Genomic DNA, 15,043 nt, shown 5'->3' on the forward strand with positions numbered 1-15,043 from the left:
TTATTTCTTTTATGGCCTTTGTGGGTTTCTTCTGCTGTTTCTTAGATCCTGTGTCATCCTTTGTCATGGGATTCCTCTTTGGAGTTGCTAAAGTGTATTTTGGTACTTTTCAACTTTTTTCAGAAGAGATACATAAGAACCGTTCTAAGTCTTTGCATGTATGAAATGTCTTCATTTCACTTTCACACTTGGTTGATAGTGTGCCTGCGTATAGAATTTTATGCTCAAAGTATTTTTTCCTGGGCTTCCCTGGTGGCGCAGTGGTTGAGAGTCCGCCTGCCGATGCAGGGGACACGAGTTCGTGCCCCGGTCCGGGAAGATCCCACATGCCGCGGAGCAGCTGGGCCCGTGAGCCATGGCCGCTGAGCCTGCGCGTCCGGAGCCTGTGCTCCGCAACGGGAGAGGCCACAGCAGTGAAAGACCCGCGTACCGCAAAAAATAAAGAAAAAAAATATATATATATTTTTTCCTAGTTGTTTGAAATCATTACTTCATTGCTTTCTTGCTTGCTTTTCTATTTTTTTTTCTTGGATAATATCTTTATTACATTGTCTGATTTTTCACTTGGAATAAGCTATCTTGATGTTCCAATACTGCTTTAACCACCTCTTGGTGTCTCAGCTAAGAATACCTGTCTTGGTTTCACCTGGAAATCCACTACAGATATTTACAGCTGCTAGATTGCACTGGGTACGACTGACACTCTTGGTTGCTCAATGAGGCTGTTCCTTCAACATTTTACTTGGACTTCTACCTCTGGTATGTGCTGGTCTATCATCCGTCTCAGGTGTAAGTGGTCCCTGGCCTGCTCTACTCCACCAGTGGCCACTTCTCTGGCTGGAATGTCAAGCATCTCCCACAGCTGGTCTGCTCTGCTCTACCCCATTGCTTTCTTGCATCCCATGTGTCAATGGAATCCCTGAAATTGTTACTTGTTTGTAGTAACCTGTTTCCCCTAACCCGCCCCCCCCCCCCCCGCCCCAAAGCTTTTGGTGTGTTCTCTTTATACCTGTTCTGAAATTTTAGAATGAATCTTTTTTTCTTTTACAAACTCATCCTGTTCTATACTTAATAAGCCCTTTCAGTCTGAATTTTTATATCTTATATCAACTCTGGGGTATGTTCTTCTATTATTTAAATTTTTTTTTCTCTGTATGTATTCCTGGAACTCCTGTTGGACAGGTATTGATTGGTTCTTTTAGTTGCTCTACTCCTCTTGACATTTTTCCCTTCATGTTTTCTGTCTCTGGTCTTTTTCCTCTATATTCCAGGAGATTTTCTTAAGTTTTTTCTTGCATTCCTTAGAGTTATTTTTTTATTTTGGTGATTGTATTTTTTTTTTTTTTTGTGGTACGTGGGCCTCTCACTGTTGTGGCCTCTCCCGTTGTGGAGCACAGGCTCCGGACGTGCAGGCTCAGCGGCCATGGCTCACGGGCCCAGCCGCTCCGCGGCACGTGGGATCTTCCCGGACCAGGGCACGAACCCGTGTCCCCTGCATCGGCAGGCGGACTCTCAACCACTGCGCCACCAGGGAAGCCCTGGTGATTGTATTTTTAATTTCCATGAATTCTTCATTGTTTTCCACCTGCTCTTTTTTCATAGTAGTCTCTTTTGGTTTAAATGAATACATTATCTTCTCTTTTTGGACATTAATGAGAATTCCTTGTAGCTTCTTATGTTTTATGAATTATTTATATTTCCACTGTCTAGGTCAGTTATTTTGATATTTATTTTGGTTGTTCTCCAAATAAACTTGAGGTACAGAATTTCCTACCAACACATGGTCTTTTACTCATTTACTTGTGAATCAAGGATAAGTCCAATTGATATAGGTGGCTTTGGTGAGGTTTCCTTTGTTCAGCTCCAAACTTAGAGCTAGATTTTGTGTTTGTCAATAGGAATGTGGATGAGAGGATTTACTTTAGGGTGCTGGGGGCAGGTAGTCAGTCTGGGCTTCTCTCTAAATGCCAATGCAAATTTGGTCCTCTCTGGTATGCCAACCTCTACTCTGAATTACTATTGCATGAATACACCACATACACTGACTAAATTTCTTCAGAGATGATGTTTCCAACTTGGCCTGGGAGCAAAATCCATTGCTGCATAGAAGGATGGGGCAGGGCACCAAAGACCAAGGACAGCAGGAGTCCGGGCTCTGGTTCCATCAGTCCTGATGTATGTGCCCATCTTTGGAGTTGGGGATGAGAACATCTGTATTTGTAACACCGTGGATTGAGTAGGGAAGTTGTATTCCTCAGAGGAGATTCAAATGCTTTTATCTGAAGATTAAGACAAGAGCAATAGCTGTCCACTATAATAGGCAAGTGTGATTAACCCCACTTTATGAGTGCATTTGGTGAAATACTGTGAATGAATCATAGAGGTTAGGAGTGAGGGGCAGCATGATATAGTAAATCAACGTAATATAAACAACACCATTGCTGATCCTTGTGCTGATCTTTGTGGGAAAAGCTAGAGGGAATGCTTAAGTAGTTCCATCAACTTAACCTTGGCCCAGTTCACATCAGTTGGGAGTGGAGAGGAAGAGGCTCTGCAAATCATTAACATCATAGCAAAGATGCTATAGGCTCCAGTAGAGACCAACTTCCTGTTTCTGATTCACTAAATATCTTTCCCTTAAAATGAGCATAGAGTAATCATGGGAGAAAAATGCGGCTGTGGAAAAGACTTGTGGAATATTACAAAATGTTTGGGACCGTATTCACTCCATTCGTACTCCTCCTTTCATTTGTAGAGTTTCTATGCATTTCAAAGACTTTTTTCGGTGCTGACAGGGAAGAAAGTTCTGCCAAATTGGAACCTTTTAAACAGATCAAGATTTTCAGTTTATCTCAAACAGAGTTAGATTTGATGCAGATAAATCTCAACTACATCACAGTGTTGATGGGACCATTCATTTCCTTTCTTTTTAGCAGAGTAACTGCCATTCTCAAACACAGATCAAGCATTTAGCCCTAACAAATGTAGTAATCAAAATAGAGGTTGACCAGCTTACCCAGTTTCCCATCTGCGCTTTGGCTGAGATGTTTAATTTTCGTTTCCTCCTTTCCATTGACATGGAAGGAGGTCTGATAGCCCTTTACAGGGGATGTTGTTACTTCTTCATTCTCAAATAAGAGCTGGAATTCCATTTGAAAAGAGAAATTACATTGGGTTTAATCAATACCCTCAAAGAATTAAGAGGAAAAAATTACCTGTTATTTGACTTTAATACGTACTTGATGCCCATGATTTGTGTTCTTATGTTAATTATAGGGTCACTAGCAATTAGATTAGCTATTGTTAACATCTAAAATTGATTTAAATGCAAAAAGAATCAATACTTGAGCTAAATGTTTAAATATCCTGACACTAACAAGAGACTCAGTCTTTCCAATTGAATTATTTTTTGCTTTCTGCATTTTACATCGATCATGTCTAAGAGAGGTGAAAAATACTTACTGTTGTAAAGGACAATGTAAATAACTTGCTATGGCCTTAGGAATGAAGGCAATGGCACTGGTGGGAGCATTAAGTGATAAGGGTAGTTTGTGAAACTAAAGTATCTTAGCATTAAATTTGGCAAAAGATTATGCTAATTACAAATGGCCAATGAGTTTTTTTATAGTAATAGTTTTTTTTAAATTGGAGTATAGTTGATTTACAATATTGTGTTAGTTTCAGGTGTACAGCAAAGTGATTCAGTTATATATATTTTTTCAGATTATTTTCCATTATAGGTTACTACAAAACATTGAACATAATTCCGTATGCTATATGGTAAATCCTTGTTGCTTATCTATTTTATGTATAGTAGTTTGTCTCTGTTAATTCCATACTCCTAATTTATCCCTCCCTCACTTCCTATCCCCTTGGTAGCCATAAGTTTGTTTTCTATGCCTGTGAGTCTGTTTCTGTTTTGTAAATTCACTTGTATTACTTTTTAGATTCCACATATAAGTGATATCATGTGATATTTGTCTTTCTCTCTCTGACTTACTTCACTTAGTATGATATTCTCTAGATCCATCCATGTTGCCACAAGTGGCAATATTTCATTCTTTTATGGCTGAGTAATATTCCACTGTATATATATACACCACATCTTCTTAAACCAATTGTCTGTTGATTGGCACTTGGGTTGTTTCTGTGTCTTGGTTATTGTAAACAGTGCTGCTATGAACATTGGGGTGAATGTGTCTTTTTCAATTAGTTTTCTCTGGATGTATGCTCAGGAGTGGGATTGGTGGATCATATGGTGGTTCTATTTTTAGTTTTTTTTTTTTGCAGTACGCGGGCCTCTCACTGTTGTGGCCTCTCCCGTTGCGGAGCACAGGCTCTGGACACACAGGCTCAGCAGCTATGGCTCACGGGCCCAACCGCCCTGCTGCATGTGGGATCTTCCCGGACCCGGGCACGAACCCGTGTCCCCTGCATCGGCAGGCAGACTCTTAACCACTGCACCACCAGGGAAGCCCCTATTTTTAGTTTTTAAGAAACCTGCATACTGTTTTCCACAGTGGCTGCACCAATTTACATTTCCACTAACAGTATAGGAGGGTTCCCTTTTCTCTATACCCTCTCCAGAATTTATTTGTAGACTTTTTGATGATAGTAAAATGGCTGATGTTTTCAAGCACTTGCAGGATGCTTGACACTGTTATTTTTCTCATTTAATTTTCACAAAAATCTTATGACACAGGTACTAAGTGACTCAAGGAGGATCTGCCTCCACTAAGTCACAGGTTAGGTTGAATTCCAGATCTGCTGACTACAGATCCAGGACCCATAACCTGTATGCTATGTTTTAGCAATTGCGATTCTAGATATTCTAACCAAATGGAGTGTTGATGGAGTTTTAAAGGGTGAAAAGTTGAAAAGATGTAAATTCAGAAAAATAGTGGAGTTTACAAATTACTTGCTCTTATATCAGTTTAAATCACAGAAACTCTCTTGGTAAATTTGATACTCCTATAACCCTAAATTTGGTTTGTTGAATTGGGTTCTACAATTGTAATAGTCAAATTTACAACATTTTTAACATGTTCAAATCTTTTTTAGAGTCTCCGAATTTAGAGTTGCGAGCTATCAGAGTGTATACAATCATAGGTCATAGAAACATTTAAGGATCTGAGTCTGGGAGACTAAACCTAGCTCAGTGTGTGTGGTTGTGTGTGCATATGTGTGTGTGTGTGTGTGTGTGTGTGTGCACCCATATGTACACCTGACTGCATGTTGGTGGTGAGGTTCTGGTTAGACAGAACTTCAGCCAAATAAATCACATTTAAACAGTCGCTGTTTAAAAACAACAAGACCCCTTGGTGCAGATTCTCCTTGTTCTTTTTTGTTTTTAAGTATCACTTGAGAAGCTGAACATAGTTATGCAAATGTATGTCAAGTAGGCCCCACAGGCCCTAGAGAAAATGTATAACAGGATCTTTTGTGGCTTGACAAAGGCTGCTCAGATCAAGGAGCCCTTGGTTTTCAGAGTTGGATGCTAGAGAGGGAAGGTGGGGGTGAAATGAGGAAATTTGCAGAAAGCCCATTGTTTCAACAATTTAAAAACTACATTAGTGGGCTTCCCTGGTGGCGCAGTGGTTAAGAATCTGCCTGCCAATGCAGGGGACACGGGTTCCAGCCCTGGTCTGGGAAGATCCCACATGCTGCGGAGCAACTGGGCCAGTGCGCCACAACTAGTGAGCCTGCATTCTAGAGCCCGCAAGCCACAACTACTGAAGCCCACGTGCCTAGAGCCCGTGCTCCACAACAAGAGAAGCCACCGCAGTGAGAAGCCCACACACTGCAAAGAAGAGTAACCTCTGCTCTCAGCAACTAGAGAAAGCCTGCGTGCGACAACAAAGACCCAACGCAGCCAAAAATAAAGAAAGAATATATTAAAAAAAAAACTAGATTAGTTATTTGTACCACAAGCTACTAGAGTTACAAGCATCAACATTTTAACACACACTCCAATATTCTCAAATCTGATATTCAACTTCTGATATTCAGGTTTTGAATACATTGCCAATTATATTTTGAGTAAAAATTTCACTTTAGATGAATATATCCTTTACCTCAAAATATCTTAATTGTCTTAACATATATTTCTTTTGAACTCAATTTGCTTTGCTGAAGATTATTTCAACTTTGGAATCACTAATTGCCACTATTTTGTCAAAAATGTTTGTCTATTTAGGATCTCAAAAAGTTCTGCCCATCTTTTTCTATCTTTGTTGCCATGGGAAGATCCTTCTGCAGAAGCATGTTTGCAGAAGTGTTTGGGTTATAAGAATCACCCAAATCACTGTAAGGTAGGCAGGACAGGGATAACTCTTCCCATTTTCTGGTTGAGGAAAATGAGATAAATGATATGAGTTGAAGAAGGCCTCATAGTTGGCCAGCAGCTGGGACTTGAATGGGCTATTCTTGACTTTTAATTCTTTTTTTTTTTTTTTTTGCGGTACGCGGGCCTCTCACTGCTGTGGCCTCCCCCGTTGCGGAGCACAGGCTCCGGACGCGCAGGCTCAGCAGCCATGGCTCACGAGCCCAGCCGCTCCGCGGCACGTGGGATCTTCCCGCACCGGGGCCCGAACCCGTGTCCCCTGCATCGGCAGGCGGACTCTCAACCACTGCGCCATCAGTGAAGCCCTATTCTTGACTTTTAAAGCAACAGACCCTCTTTACTCACTGTTGTGTGCTGATGATCTTTATGAATAGTTTTCTAGACTGAAAAGTGCTCTTCAAGGAGGAAGCAGATCTAGGTTCAAATCCTGAAGCTTTCGCTTCTCATCTCTGGTTGGACAAAGTACCTAAACTCTTTGAACCCTAGTGTCTTAATGTGTAGAATGGGAGAAAATGATATAAATTTTGCAGGGTTGTTAGGATTTAATGAGCTACAAGTTTTAAGTGCCTGGTATTGTAGTATTAGTATAAGAAACACCATGTAGTCTCTTTTGATGTTCTCCAACCTTTACTAATTAAAGTATACTTTACCATTAACTTTTTGAGAATACACCAAGAATTGTATCATAAAGACCTAAAAATCTCAGGAGAAATAAACTAAATGGTCAGCAGCTTTTAGGTCAGCATGGAGTGATGCAGAGAGCTCTGATCAGCAGACTGGTTCTGATTACTACCTACCACTAATAAAAGCAAGAGTTTAGATTTCATCCATTCATTGAGCAAATCTTTATTGAACACCTATTCTATGCCAGTCATTGCTCTAAGTCCTGGGGAAATAGCAATGAAGGCAAAAATACCTGCCCTTAGAGAGCTTACATTCTAGTGACACTTATTGTATACCAGGCATTTGTTCCAGTGTTCAACTGCTGTGTGATTTAATGCCCAAATTAATTATGTAAAAATAGCATTTGGGTAAAACTTGGCTGGCAATTCTTTTGCTCAGTGTGGTATTGACTGAGGTCACTTGTTTTTTGTTCAGCTGACAGCTGGTTTGGTCTAGAGGGTGCCAAACAGGCTCATTCAGATGCCTGGCACCTTGTGAGGATGGCAGGAAAGCTGAACTCAGTGGAACAAACCCCTCTCTCTCTTCATGTAGTTTCATATGGTTTTTCTAGCAGGACAGTCATACTTCTTATAAGGCAGATGGCTTCCCACAGAGAGAGTGTTCCTGGAGACCAAGGCAGAAGTTGAAAGTCTTCTTCTGACTCAGACTTGGAAGCCAAGCAGTATTACTTCAGTTGCGTTTTATTAATGACAACTGAGGGCCTATGGCCAGTGTGGGTTCAAGGGGAGGGGAATTATATCCCATCCTCTCATAGGAGGAATGTCCAAAAAACCGTGGCCGTCTTCAAGCTGCACTTTATGTGTGTTATCTCATTTAGTCCTTACAACAACAACTCTATGAAATAGGTACCCTTAAATTATACTCATTTTACAAACAAGGAAACTAACACAAAGAAGTAATGTGCCCAAGATTATGCAGTCAGTCAGTTGCAGAGCCAAGATTAAAAAATGGGAATCTAGATCCAGAGTCCAATATTTTAACCACTGCACTTTACTCCCTCATATGATTTGCACTACCTTGGACAATATATTTAAAATGACTGGGTTTCAGTTCCTCATGCACAAAATGAGAGACTGAGAATAGACGAGATTTTCATCTCACATCTGTTGTTATGGCCACTACCAAAAACCAAAAAATAGCAAGTATTGGCAAGGATGTGGAGAAACTGGAACTCTTGTGCACTGTTGGTAGGAATGTGAAATGGTGCAGCCACTCTGAGAAACAGTATAACAGTTCCTCAAAAAATTAAAAATAGAATTACCATATGACCAGCATTCCACTTCTGGGTATATACCCAAAAGAATTAAAAGCAGAGTCTCAGAGAAATATTTGTACACCCATTTTCGTAGCAGCATTATTTATAATAACCAAAAAATGGAAGATAAAACCCAAGTGTTCATTGACGTATGAATGGATAAATAAAATGTGGTATATACATAAATGGAATATTATTTAGCCTTAAAAAATGAAGTTCTGACACATGTTACAATATGGATGAAACTTGAGGCTATTTTTCTAAGTGAAATAAGCTAGTCACAAAAGGACAAATGTTCTATGATTCCATTTATATGAAGTACCTAGAGTAGTCAAATTCATAAGTCAGAAAATAAAAGGGTGGTTGCCAGGAGCTAAAAGCTGGGAGGAATGGGAAGTTTTTGTTTAATCGGTATAGGGTTTCAGTTTTGCAAGATGAAAATAATTCTGGAGATTGGTTGCACAACCATGTGAATGTACTTTACTGTAAAAATGGTTACAACAGTAAATTTCATATTCTGTGTATTTTACCGCAATTAAAAATAAAAAAGAATGGATGAATTTCATCAACTTTCTACAATTCTGTGTAACTTTTATCCTATATCTAGTATAATAGTAGTTGCTTCTGCTAGACTTAGAAATAAATTTGTAACAAGTATATTCCAATTAAGTGTTAGTGCCTAGTCTCATAACTTTACAAAAAGAAATGAATTAAGTCATAAAAAAGCAGAGCACATTATATATTTTTTTCCAAAACATTGAAATAATGAGTCATTAAGAAAGGTGTCTAGTGATGTGTACAGAAAGTGACTAAAATACACAATATAATTAGCAAACCAAACAGTGGAAGGCAAAGTCAGACAGGACTCCTTGCCCACCAGAACAGGCCAAAGCAAACAAGTGTATTTTGTATTGTGCTGTGAAGGTCAATAAACTCAGACTTGGCCAGTTCAGGAGTGGGAGAGAGATGCAGAAACCAGGACCTTTGGAACTGAACGTCAACCCAAAATTCAAATTATGGGATAGAACTCAGATGTTAGCTGTGTTTCTGTTGCCTGGAAGGTGACTTGGGGGGAAAAAACAACCAACCAGGTTCAGGGTTTCAGAAAACTATTTCACCAGGCCATTTAAGGGGGAGCAAGTTTGATTTCAAGGTTTAATCAGAAGGTGAATATAACTGTTTTTTCAAGTGACCAGAAGGTAAATAAGGAAGTATTCCAGAGGCACCACTAAACCCCAGGGCAAGAGAGTGAAAAGGAAATGGTGTTCTTTTCTCACTTAAAATTTTTCTTCCTGACTATCCAAGTAAACATGCTCATTGAAAATACAGTACGATGGACAGTTGTTATTTTGATGGCCTAGCAGCTCTCTTCTTTTCTTGGTACATTGCACACTCCTTATCACACTAACCATCTGGCCATAGTGGGTGCTGCTGTCTTTTTTAAAAAAAAAAATTCTGCTACAGCATGGGGAATGCAGGCTGCACTGACTTGTCCCAAACTCAAGGAGAACAGATCCTGTTACCTCCTGATTGATACTGTCTTCTTCCATAAACCTGCCTTCCTATGCACTACCCTCCCCTCCCTCCCTATCACCACTCTGGCCACTCTGATTGGATATGTGATCTAAAATGGGCCAATGAAAATTTTTTGTTGGGATTATTTTAGCTGGATCTGCCACACCCCCCCAAAGAATGAGGGGACATTCTTTGCCTCTGTAGTGGAAAAACTAGAAAATGTGAATCCAGGAGCTTCTGGCAACAGAGTCCTGTGGCTGTGGAGAAGGCAGGTCTACCATAGAAGACATTGATCCCAATGTGCAGAGAGGAGGGGGAAGGAGATTTGGAAAGAGTCCCTGGTTCCAGTCAGTCCTAGTAACTGGTTCAGTAAGCCAACAAATATCCCTTTAATTAAGGTAGTTTGATTTCAGTTTCTGTCGCTAACAGTCAGAAGAGCTCTGACTTGTATCAAACAAAAAAGTATAAAGAAACAGAATAATATGCATCTGTAGTGCTACTCCCCAGGGGCAACAACTGATAACATTCTGTCATAGGTACTTGTGATCTTTTTACTATGCTTTATTTTTATTTTTTAGTATTTTATTCATTTATTTATTTATTTATGGCTGCGTTGGTTCTGCGTTGGTTCTTCGTTGCTGCGCGCCAGCTTTCTCTAGCTGCGGCAAGCAGGGGCTACTCTTCCTTGCAGTGCGCGGGCTTCCCATTGCGGTGGCTTCTCTTGTTGCGGAGCACGGGCTCTAGGCGCACGGGCTTCAGTAGTTGTGGCACGCGGGCTCAGTAGTTATGGTTCCCAGGGCTCGGTAGTTGTGGCGCATGGGCTTAGTTGCTCCGTGGCATGTGGGATCTTCCTGGACCAGGGCTCGAACCCATGACCCCTGCATTGGCAGGCGGATTCTTAACAACAGCGCCACCAGGGGAGTCCCGAGCTTTATGTTTGTTTGTTTGTTTTTCATTATATCATTTTCCAGTATTATTGAAAATGTTAATTACAAATTATAGTTTTCACTACTGTTCCCGTAATATTGGATGTTTAGGTTATTTCCAAGTTTTTGATGCATGGTGGGCATAAATTTTTGTTTGTATTTCAAATTACTTCATTGGGATAGAAAGAGAATTACAGAGTCAAAGAATATGAATAATGACTTTTTAAGTGTTTTACTTCTTTGTTTTTGGTTGCACTGTGTGGCTAGTGGGATCTCAGTTCCCCAACCAGTGACTGAACCCAGGCCACAGTAGTGAAAGCCAGGAATCCTAACCACTAGACCACCAGGGAACTCCCCAAAGAGTTTTACTTCTGTTGAAAAAGTGACATATGATAAAAAGAGTTAAATATAAACCTTAACAAGTTAGCCTTCCATCTCTGACCTTCAATCATGTTTTTTCTTCCTCAGATTCTTTCTGTCTCTCTCTCATGCAATATATATATTATTATTCTGTCTCTCTCTCACGCAATATATATATATATTCTATTCCTTTTAGGAATAGAATTATTCCTAAATTCTATTAGTAGATTTCCTTTTAGTAGGACATATGGCCACTTAGCTAGAGGTATATTTCCCTGGGAGCTAGGCATTGAACATGTGACTAGGATTGGGCCAATGATAAGTAAGAAGTGACATAAGCAATATCTTGATTGTTTCTTTTTTTTTTTTTTTTTTTAATTTATTTATTTTATTTATTTTTGGCTGCATTGGGTCTCCGTTGCTGCACTCAGTCTCTCCCTAGCTGCAGCGAGAGGGGGCCACTCTTCATTGTGGTGCGCGGGCCCCTCACCGCGGTGGCCTCTCTTGCTGCAGAGCATGGGCCCCAGTAGTTGTGGCACAGGAACCCAGTCGCTCCGCGGCATGTGGGATCCTCCCTGACCAGGGCTAGAACCGGTGTCCCCTGCATTGGCAGGTGGATTCCCAACCACTGTGCCACCAGAGAAGCCCTCTTGATTGTTTCTTAAGGTGGAATCTCCTCCTCTAGATTTCTTTCTTTCTTCAGGCTGGGAAATGACAGGGATTGGAAACCAATGTTGAGGGTCACGGGATTTTAGATTACCCGGTGAGGCAGAACTACCTTGTCAACCTAGACTACTCATCTCTGGACTCTTACATGAAAGAAACAAACTTCTATCTTATTGAAGTCACTGTAATATGTGGCCTCTGGAACAGCAGATTGGCTCATTTACTAATTGATATATGTACATAATGTGACATGGCATAATAGGTACTACAGAGACCTAAAATATCTCTTCTAGTTGGCCTCTGTAAAGTCTGAAATTTCCTCATTAGAGAGTCCACCTTCTGAGTTAAGGTCTCACAAAATAGATTCTGTAGAATACTAGCTTCTCAGTTAATAAGAAGTATTGAGATATTGCTAGAAAAAAAGGGCTAGTGTAAATTAAAATTGGGACATGCAGAGTCTTAGCACGTTTCTTTACTGCAAGCTTTCTCAGATAATTTCATATGCTGGTGTGCATCAGGAACATTCAAGAATGTCATAAAATACATGTTCAAAAAATACATTTCCAAAGAAAAAGCATTTCTATAACTTAAGTGACCACTTACGCGGCCAAAATTGAATCCATTTTTGTGGATTTTGTTAGCATTTTAAAGGACTAATGTTCTTTGGAACATATCTTGGGGAAAGCTAGTTAAGACTTTAGACTCCAAGAACCTTTTTTAAGGATTCTCAATGAGAGGCTAAGAAATTTACACATCTCCTGGTCATGAACATTTTCTCTAATAGATTTTGGAAGCTTTTGATTTTGGCAGTAACCCTAAAAAGAGGAGTGAGCTTATATGTAGATTCAGTGATTTGTTGGGGGAGGGGTCTTGAGGAAGGATGATAATAGACTTAGTACTCTGGGACTACTCTAGGCAGCTTAGGTCACTGAAGTATGGCCAGTAAATCTGATGATCTCATCTCTCTGTACGTTAGTCAGTTATTGCTGCAATAATGTGCATAACAAATAACCATAATATCTTAGTGACTTACATGACAAATATTTTTCTCACCCCCAGATCTTAGGGTCAGCTAGAGTGACTGTGATTTGGGCTGTGAATTGAGTTCAGATCTGATCCACATGTCCTCCATTCTGCAATCAACAGGTACCCAGGGAATGTTGTTCTCATGGCAAAAGTATAAGACGGTGGAAGACTCCCTGGTGGCACAGTGGTTAAGAATCCACCTGCCAATGCAGGGGACATGGATTTGATCCTTGGTCCGGGAAGATCCCACATGCCGTGGAGCAAATAAACCAGTGAGCCACAACTACTGAGCCTGCCCTCTAGGGCCCATGTGCCGCAACTACTGAGCCCATGTGCTGCAACTATTGAAGCCCACCCTCCTAGAGCCCATGCTCCGCAACAAGAGATGCCACTGCGATGAGAAGCCTGCGCCCCTCAACGAAGAGTATCCCCGGCTCGCCGCAACTAGAGAAAGCCTGCACGCAGCAATGAAGACCCGACACAGTGAAAAAGAAAAAAAGAAAAAGAAAAGAAAAAAGTATAAGGGGTGGAATCTCTAAGGCAGCAAGTCAATCCATACAGGTACATTTAAAGCTTTGGTTAGATATTATATCTGCTCACATTCCATTGGCCAAAGCAGATCACAGAGCCAAGCTTAATATCAGTGAAGCAGAGAAATATAATCACCTCAAGAACAAGGTGCAGAGTCAAGTGGAAAAGGCTGTGGTTATATATGTATTGAAATCTTTGGTTATCTGTTTAACTGAGTGATTTCACTTATAAAGATTAATCTTAATGAAATAATTATGGGTATGCCCAAAGATATACCTACACAGATATCCTTGAAGGCATTTCTCAATAATAAAAAATACTAGGAACAAAGAAATAACACTGGAAACAATTGAAATTTAATAGTAGAGAATCAGTTGAATAAATTGTAATCTGTCCAAACAGTGGAATCGTATGTAGTAACTTAAAAGTTAACAGTAATAAATAACAATTATTATGTGTTTTGCTAAGTGTATTGCATGCATGCTTTTGTATAATCCTTGCAGAACGTCTGTAAGGTAGGTACTATAATTATTCCCAGTTTACAGATGAGGACCTTGATGCACAGGAAGATAAAGTAATCTGCCCAGGGCCAATCAATTAGTAAGTGGCAGTATGTGATGGTTAATTTTAGATGTTAACTTGACTGGGCCAAGGGATGCTCAGATATTTGGTTGAACATTAAGAACAAAAAGGCTGACCTTACCCTGAATAAGAGAAAATTCTTCTTCCCTGATTGCCTTTGAACTGGAATTTTATTTATTTATTATTTATTTATTTATTTATTTATTTTTAATTACTTGCTTCTGGTCTCAAACTGAAACACTGGCTCTTCCTGGGTCCCAAACCTGCTGGACTTCAGACTAAAACTATACCATCAACTCTTCTGGTTCTCAGGCCTTTGGACTTGGAGTGGAACTAAGCCATTGAGTTCCCTGGCTCTCTAGCTTGCTGAGACACCCTGACAATCTTGGGACTTGTGAGCCTTCATAATCGAGTGAGCCAACTCCTTATAATAAATCACATATATATATGTACATATATATATATATATATATATATATATATATATATATATACTTACTGTAGAAATATTGTGAGTTCAGTTCCAGACCGCTGCAATAAAGCGAATATTGCAATAACATGAGTCACACGAAGTTTTTGGTTTTCCAGGGCGTATAAAAGTTATGTTTACACTATACTGTAGTCTATTAAGTGTGCAATAGCATTATGTCTAAAAAAATGTACATGGTTTAATTAAAAAATACTTTATTGCTAAAAAATGCTAACCATCATTTGGCGATGCAGGGTTGCCACAAATCTTCAGTTTGTAAAAAAAATGCAGTGTCTGTGAAGCTCAGTAAAGCAAAGAGCAATAAAACAAGGTATGCCTGTCTATAGATAGTGGTTAAAAGGGTAAGCTTTGCTCAATGAGAAAAGAACAGTCTCTTCAACAAATGGTGCTGGAAAACCTGGATATCCACATGCAAAAAATGAAGTTGGACCTTTATCTTATGCAACATACAAAAATTAATTCAATGGATTAAAGACCTAAATGTAAGACCCCAAACTTATAGAACTAGAAGAAAATATAAGAGAAAGTCTCATGACACTGGATGTGGCGATGATTTCTTGGATATGATGCTAAAAGCACAGTCCACAAGAGCAAAAATAGACAAATGGGACTACATCAAACTTAAAAACTTCTGTTCGTCAAAGGACATAATCAATGGAATGAAA

At 39.8% G+C, this 15,043-nt stretch overlaps 1 pseudogene; it reads right to left on the minus strand.

Annotated features, from left to right (window-relative positions):
- Positions 1–598: 598 nt before the first annotated feature.
- On the minus strand, positions 599–853 carry LOC113622545 (SNRPN upstream reading frame protein pseudogene; annotated as a pseudogene).
- Positions 854–15,043: the final 14,190 nt, after the last annotated feature.

Source organism: Aethalodelphis obliquidens, unplaced genomic scaffold (genome assembly GCF_003676395.1).
Source record: "Aethalodelphis obliquidens isolate GAN/ISIS:26980383/991018 unplaced genomic scaffold, ASM367639v1 scaffold10, whole genome shotgun sequence".
NCBI lineage: Eukaryota > Metazoa > Chordata > Mammalia > Artiodactyla > Delphinidae > Aethalodelphis > Aethalodelphis obliquidens.